The sequence below is a fragment of the Triticum dicoccoides genome, chromosome 2A (assembly GCF_002162155.2).
Source record: "Triticum dicoccoides isolate Atlit2015 ecotype Zavitan chromosome 2A, WEW_v2.0, whole genome shotgun sequence".
NCBI lineage: Eukaryota > Viridiplantae > Streptophyta > Magnoliopsida > Poales > Poaceae > Triticum > Triticum dicoccoides.
The window spans coordinates 769574143-769581925 of NC_041382.1; the positions used below are offsets into that span (position 1 = coordinate 769574143).

The 7783-nt window shown below is 46.0% G+C and overlaps 1 long non-coding RNA gene across 1 annotated transcript; it reads left to right on the top strand.

Annotated features, from left to right (window-relative positions):
• Positions 1-2907: 2907 nt before the first annotated feature.
• Positions 2908-5110, top strand: LOC119357160. Its single transcript, XR_005172125.1, has 3 exons — positions 2908-3058; positions 3169-4715; positions 4789-5110. It is a non-coding gene; the product is annotated as an uncharacterized LOC119357160 (long non-coding RNA).
• The last annotated feature ends 2673 nt before the right edge of the window (positions 5111-7783 follow it).

A 7783-nucleotide genomic window follows, 5' to 3' on the forward strand; every position in this document is an offset into this window, starting at 1 on the left:
CGCAAGGACGTCCAGCATGCTGCACCTCTTACTTCTAAAATCTAAACACAAGAAGAACTCAACATATGTATGTGCTGAACGAAAAGTTAAAATATTAATCATGGTTTACCTGTTACTACATCCTTCTCAAAGTCAGTCCTTGCATAGAATCTTCGTGTTCTAACAACATTGTATCATGCAGAAATCACATTCTTCATGAGAGACACCCCTCACAATAGAAAATCCATGTCATAGCAGAATTACAAGTTGCCTTGATGAGAATATACTAATGGTCAGATCAGGCATCACCTTCATCGCAGTTCAAGCCTTTACCGTCATTCCTCATATTGTGCAGCATCTCCTATGATTCTGCTTTCAGCTCACCATTTGCTCCTTCCACGCAATGCAACCATGACCATATGCTACATTCTGAATTCCACATAAGTGCTAAAAAGTTAGCAGGGTAGAATGGAAATTTTCTAGGCTTTTACTCATTGCATTTGTGCAACTATATTTTTCTATAGAATGTCCGATACACACTCACATATAAGATATTAATGCATTTCCAAAATCTATTTATGTATTGGAGGCAGTAAATGTATTTGTTTGATATTCTGTACTGCATATGACAATAAGAAAAATAAGCCATGATGAATCAACTCAAATAATTGCATAGAATCATCTTCATTATTGTTCAAAGGAGAGAAAGACAACAAAAAGCCTTTAATCAAAATTTTGTATTCAACAACCATTGGACAAATTTCAATTTTACAAAGTACAATAGTTCATTTTGCATAAAGCAAGATGGCAACATTACAGAAACAGATTTATGTTCGTGTTCATCTAAAGTATAGTTGACATACCTTCTTCAGCTTGCAGCTACATTCTTGTGATACTTTCGTGGGCACTAAAATCAAAAAAATAGTTGGATTCAAGGGCAAGCCTACTCGATCCTCTAATTCCCCCCAAGACTAAAATTTGCAAACATTACTGACATAAGTGAATCAGCTTCCACCTAATAAGATCAGTTTTAAACATAGTTTTAAATAGCCGGCTATAGCTCCGCTATAGCCCGCTATAGCCTTTTCAGCAGGGTGTCGCTAAATGGTCGCCTTTAGAAATAGCCCACTATAGCCCGCTTTAGGCCGCTATAGCTGATTTGAAGGCCCGCCGCTATTTTCCATAGCCCGCTATTTAAAACATTGGTTTTAAACCCATTAATAGATCACAAATGGAAAGGATGTGAGCAATTGAACATAAACCGAGACAATTTAATAAGGATCAAGAGATATGGATAAGGGAGTAGGCGGCGTAGTGTCTCGGGTTCCTTCCATCCATGGCGGAGGATGTGCCGGAGTGGGGACGACAGTGAGGCTCTTGGTGAGTGCTGCCGGTCGGAGGGGAAAGCCATGCCTTGCCAGAGGCGGCCCAAGCCTGAGGGCCCTGTCGCTGCCACGCGCCGTAGCGTCGGCCAAGGCAGCAACAGTACTAGAGGTGCCGCGCAAGGAGACGTTGCGCTTGGCGAAGTAGACAGGGAGGTCTCCGGCGATTCTTTCAGACCTAGACGCCACCAATGGGGGTGGAGTGCCCCTCTGATAGCGAAGCAACGCGGTCGGTGGTGAGAAGGCGCGACCATGCCAGGCGCCCTCGTTCCTCTCGGCACCACCGCTCGCAGACATAGAGATATGAGAAGGGAAGGATGCGCTGACCTGTGGAGCTCGTTGTCGCCCTGCTTCACGTATGCCATCATCGCCGGCAAACAAATATAGTTCCCAATTTTTTTGTTCCTACTTGCAATGGTTTTTGCTACTCGTAAGCACTTTACTGTAGTTCCATTTCACTTATTAATTTCAGACGTAAGGGCTTGACACCCACGGTGGCCATTGCTGTCAGTTTGTCACTGTTGTGGAATAACGAAATGCACATTTTACACATACAAACATTAGTTAAGAAGAAGAAGAGTAGTAACAATTTTGCATGGATCAAATCACCCTTCGGAAAGAAAAATCAAATAGGAATTCCCATCCGAATTGCTCAACATCACATGTAACACGTGCAACTTGAAAGGCAACAGACTTTTCTACAACAGGCCCCTTCAGGCTTAGTCGTGTATGCATCCCAATTGTACTAATCATGCTCTTATAAGGACCTAAAGTTAGAATGCTCTCCATATAAAGGTTTTGACCAACACAAATTCAGAACACTACCTACCATTTCGTGGGTTCGAGTTAAGATTTTGTTTTGTTTTGTCTTCTTCACGCAGATGCCATAGAAATCACATTCTTGCTTTCAATAAAACCCTAGGTGGAAAAAAATAGCTACGCATTTTTTGGAAAAATGGAAGAGATATTGTCTACAAAAAAATCCTGAATCCAGAACTACTGACATGAGGAGTAAACCCTACTCACATCAAGCATGCAATCCAAGAAGGATATCCCTGTCCTACATTTTGCAACACCAGTGCGGTACAGGTTGATCTTGACATGTACATTTGTCTCCTTGGTTACCCTCTTGACCTCTCCCAGTCTAGACCATACTGAAAACATTGAACAATAAGAGATAGCTAGTAGAGAAGCTGAACAGAGGTGAGTTCGTCGATCATAACAGAGGTACAAACCACATGCACGAAGCAGCATATATAGAATCACAACTCACGAAGCAGTATAGCCAACGGCGGATCCAGGGGGGGGGGGGGACCAGCAGGGGCCACGGCTCCCCCCAACATGCATAAATTTTTTTGGGTACCCCTGATTCTATACATCAAGATCTATGGAACGTACATCATTTTGACGCAGAGAAATGCACGCATTGCTCACAGAAGATCCCAGCAAAAAGTGAGAAACCTTTTTGACTTTTGCCCCTCTTCTCACGGGTGTTTCTTCCAGGCTACAGCCACATGCCTCCATTCCCTTTCTTTTATTCTTTCTCACCCACCCCCGTGCAGCTTGGGAGCTCCCCTTCTCTCTCCCCTGTTCTTCCAAGACCAAGATCCCTTTGTTGGACGAGGCAAAATTCCCAAGGATCACCGATTAATCTTTTTCTCTCCCGCTTGGAGCATAGCAGGAGGCGGCCCACACAGGTACAAGCTGAGAAATCTTTCACTTTGATCTCCTAATTTGCAGATTCATTTGTGGATCTAATTTTTATAGAAACATCAGTTTTGTAACTTCTGGTGGTTAATCTCTGTAGGATAGTCATGGCCAAACACAAACTGAAGACCATTGATTCTTTCTTCAAGAAGAAAATTAGAATTGATGCAGAGTCGGTTGTTGTTTGCTCTGATTTCGAAGAGGAAGAGGAAGGGGAAGGGGAAGACGAAGAAGAAGAAGAGGAGGACGAGGAAGAAAATGCCCCACTCAGAAGAAGAAGAAGAAGAAGAATTGGAGAAAGGGTTCAAGAATTGGAGAAAGGGTTCAATCCGTAATGAAATTGGCGATGCCAAGTATTGCTTGCTTGTCGATGAATCAAGAGATGAATCTAAAAGAGAGCAAATGGCCCTTGTTCTCCGTTTTGTTGATAAACAAGGTTTCAGTCGAGAACATTTTTTCGATCTTGTTCATGTTAAAGATACATCTTCAGCAAGTTTGAAACAAGAAATAGATTTTGTTTTGTCTCAACATGACTTGGATATTCAAAATATTCGGGGACAAGGATTTGATGGTGCTAGTAATATGCGTGGAGAGTGGAATGGTCTACAAGCCAAGTTCATGGAAGAGTGTCCATACGCATACTATGTTCATTGTTTTGCTCATCAGCTCCAATTAGCTCTTATTGGTGCATCTAAAGAAGTAATCGAAGTCCATTGCTCTTGTTGTCAATACTGTTGTGTCTTCTAGCAAGAGAAATGATGAGTTGCATGCTAATCAAGTGGCTGAAATGGAGCATCTCATTGAGCTTAGTGAGCTTCAAACAGGGAGTGGAGCAAACCAGATTGGAACTTTGCGGCGGCCTTGTGACACTAGATGGAGTTCTCACTACGGTTCAGTTTGTAGCCTCTTGAAGCTTTACGGTCCTACATTTTTGGTACTAAAAATGTTGCTACTACTAGTGGATTTGGTTCTTCACCTTGTGCACGAGCTAAGGCTGCTGGTGCTGTTAAGTTGATGATGTCATTTGACTTCGTATTTATCCTTCATGTCATGAAAGAGCTTATGGGAATAACAGATATGTTATGCAAGAAACTGCAGCAGAAATCTCAAGACATTGTGAATGCCATGGATGATGTTTCCACTACAAAGAAGTTGGTACAACAGCTAAGAGATGATGGCTGGGCTAAATTGATTAGTGATGTGAATTTATTTTGCCAGAAACATGGAATTACTGCTCCAAATATGACCGACAACTATGTAGATTTCATTCGGTCTCATGCAAATGATGAAAGTACATCCGAGCATCACTATCGGTATGATATTTTTACAGTTGCAGTTGAACAACAATTACATGAACTCAATTGCAGGTTTAGCGAACAAGCAACAGAGATTCTCATCCTATGCAATTCTTTGAATCCCAAGGACTCGTTTAGTTCATTAAACATTGATGATGTATGTTCTCTCGCTTCAAAATACTACCCCGCTGACTTTTCAGAACAAGAAAGAAACAATTTGAGATGTCAGCTACAACATTATGAGCTTGATGTACCTACAAATCCAAGATTTCAGAATCTGTCAACTATAGGAGATCTTTGTCAACAACTTGCAAAAACAGAAAAAATCAGTCGACTATTATTTGATTGACAGGTTATACAATATTTCCGCTCTTATATTAGTTGATTTGACCATAACATCAAGTATTAATCGATTCTATTTGCAGGTTAATTCGACTTGTTCTCACTTTACCGGTCACAACCGCAACAACAGAGCGTGCATTTTCGGCAATGAAACTTGTTAAAACAAGACTCCGAAACAAAATGGAAGACATGTTTCTAAGAGATTTGCTTGCTGATCTACATTGAGAAAGAGATTGCAATAGGATTCTCAACCGATGCAATTATTGATGAATTCAATACGGAAAGCCGTCGTGTCGAGTTCGAGTGATAATTTTTAGTTCATCATTTTGCTTCAGACCTATCTATGTGTAGACATATGCCTGTGTTATCAACACTGAATTGCTTATAATCGTAGATATTTTGCTATCTGGGTGTCAATTTCTATAAATTTCGTACCCTTACTAAATTTTAGAGTTGTGCTCAATGTCCGGCCCCCCTTGTATTTATTTCCTGGCTCCGCCGTTGAGTATAGCAACTCACCTGTGGAGTCCTCAGGTGCCATCCAAGAGTCGTTACCGCCGACGCCGGTGGCAGCCATGACAGGCGACCTCAGGCGAAGAATGGGCCGTATGGCCGCGGGAGAATGCGACCACGCTCTGCACGGGTCCGCGGCGTCTACGTCGTCCGTGGGGATCAGTGTCGGCGGCGGCGTCAACGTCGTCCATGGGGATCTGTGGCGGCGGCAGCGTCTATGTTGTCTGTGTGGATCCGCGGCGGCGCTGGTGACGTCCCTGTGGATCCGCGGCGGCAGCGGCGGTGCTGGTGATGTCCCTGTCGATCCGCGGCGGCAGCGGCGGCCTGGGAAGCTGCCGCGACGGGGGCGGCAGCGGCGGCGGCGAGTATAACCCTACACAAAAGATCGAGGCGGTAGAGGGAGGAGTGGCGGCATGTTTTTAGAAAATAGAGAGATAAACCCAGTGGGGGTGTTGGGAGGTGGGACTAAAAAACCGAACAAAAATAAAACTGGAGTATCAGGCTACCAACTGCTCCATTAGGTATAGAGACTTCTAATGGGGAGTACATTGTCGTTTGGTTTCGTTTCATCTCATTAGCCTCCCCCATTGATAGGCCTCCTCCCACCGATCGAACCATCTTCACCGATTTTTCTGTCCTGCATCATCACAACAGAAAAACCAGTGAAAAAACCCAAAACACACACACGTTGAAACCTAAGGGTGCGTTTGGTTACGGTCATGGGCCGGCATGTCACGGGTCCAACCCATTCCTAGGCCTCGTTCTCGCGTTCAGTTACCAGGTCGAACTGTCACCCCCTCGTTCCCGCAGACCGAATATTCGGGTCATATCCGAAACAGGGCGAGAGCTCCAAATCGAGCGGAATACGCGGGACCGCTCTTACGAAAAAGGGTTTCCCCCCGCTTTATATATTATAAAACAAAGAAACAAGAATCCAACACAACAGTACAAAGTACAATCAAGTCATAGAGTCACGCTGGGGGCACAGCAAGACAAGCCCCAAAGAAAGCTCTTCTCCTCGCACTCCCGCAGCCCTATCCTTTCTTGTGCGGCTCCTCTCCCCTCCCACGATTTGCGCCGCCGGCTCTCCTCCTCCGGTCTGCGCCGTCGGCCCTTCTCCTCCGGTCTGCAACGCCGGCTCCCTCGTCTCATCCTCCTCTGAAGCACAACCTCCCTCTCCTCTGAACCACATGCGGCAGGTGAGCAAGCGTGTGTCGATCTTGCAGCAGGGCAACATCGGCAGCACACGTCGGGACGCGCCGTGCCGTCGGGCTTGACGGAGCAGCCGGCCACCGTCGCGCGTGGGGACGCCAAGGCCAAGGCGCGTATCCAGCCGGCCGCCACGCTCAGCTGCCGTTTTTCTTCTCTTGTAGTAGCTGCTTGTTATCTTGTGGAGTTGTGGTTGAGTCCGATTCTTGTATCTCACACCCTTGTTCGTTGCATGGATGGTTGGATTCGATTCGTTGTTGGGAGATGCGTTTCATTTCTTTGCCTTTGATGATCCTGATACTGGTTGCTGGTTTGAGTCTCCGTCGCTCTGAATATTAGGGTGTATTTGGTTGCATTCTCGTCTCAGCGTAGTTGTTCCCTTTTCATGTATGCTCAATTTAACACCCTTCTTTATGCATGCTTTCTTCATGCATGCTCCTAGTTGCCCCGGTTCAGTTCAGCGAGACAGACTGCAAGTGCAGGAACTGCTCGTCCAGAAAAGAAAAGTTAAATGTCCAATAGCTTTATTTTAAATCAAACTTTGGCACCGATTTAACAAGTAAAAATGTTTATCTGCACAGATGGTTGGATGATAACTTACAAATCCATTCATCAAACCATCAAACCAAACATGAAAATGAATCGTTCCATTCCTTCAAATTACCCGTACGTTCCCGAACCAAACACACCCTAAGCACATTCTCGTAGGCAGGAGTCGGGCGTATCCTGCAGCCAGGCCCGCACCTGCATCCCGTATCTCCCTTTCCTTTTTTGCCCTCTCTCTCTCACGCGTGAGTCCAATCGAGGCACAGAACCCACCGTTGCCGCCGTCGTCTGCTGGTCAGAGCTCCCTCGTTCACCACAGGCCTGACCACCCTCGTCGGAGGACGCATCCGTCGACGCTCTTCCACGCCCACGCCCGGGGCTCGCCGCCCCGCTTGGAAACTGCCGGCTTTAGCCGCCGCCGAACTCTGCGATCACTGCGTGCACCACGCCTGCGGACGAGCTCGCCGGAGCTCACACGCCGGCCGCCACCAATCAAGATGAAGACGGGGAGGTGAAGGGAGCACCTACGTGTCGCGAGCAGCCCCCTTTCTCCCTTCCCCTCAAACGGAGCTGCCGCTGTTAATCCAGTTGAGTCGAATCCCCGCCGCCAGCATCTCCTCCCGCTGCCCATCTCCCCCTCAGCCATCTTGTCCCCCAACACCTGTTCACCTAGATTGGTGAAAACGTTTTAATTCAGACTTACTGCTTGCAGCTTTTCTGGCGCATATTTTTTTTTGAACTGTCACCAGGGGAGGGATAGCGATCCCTCCACCTGAATTTTATTGCCAAATCATCACCACAAGGGGGGAG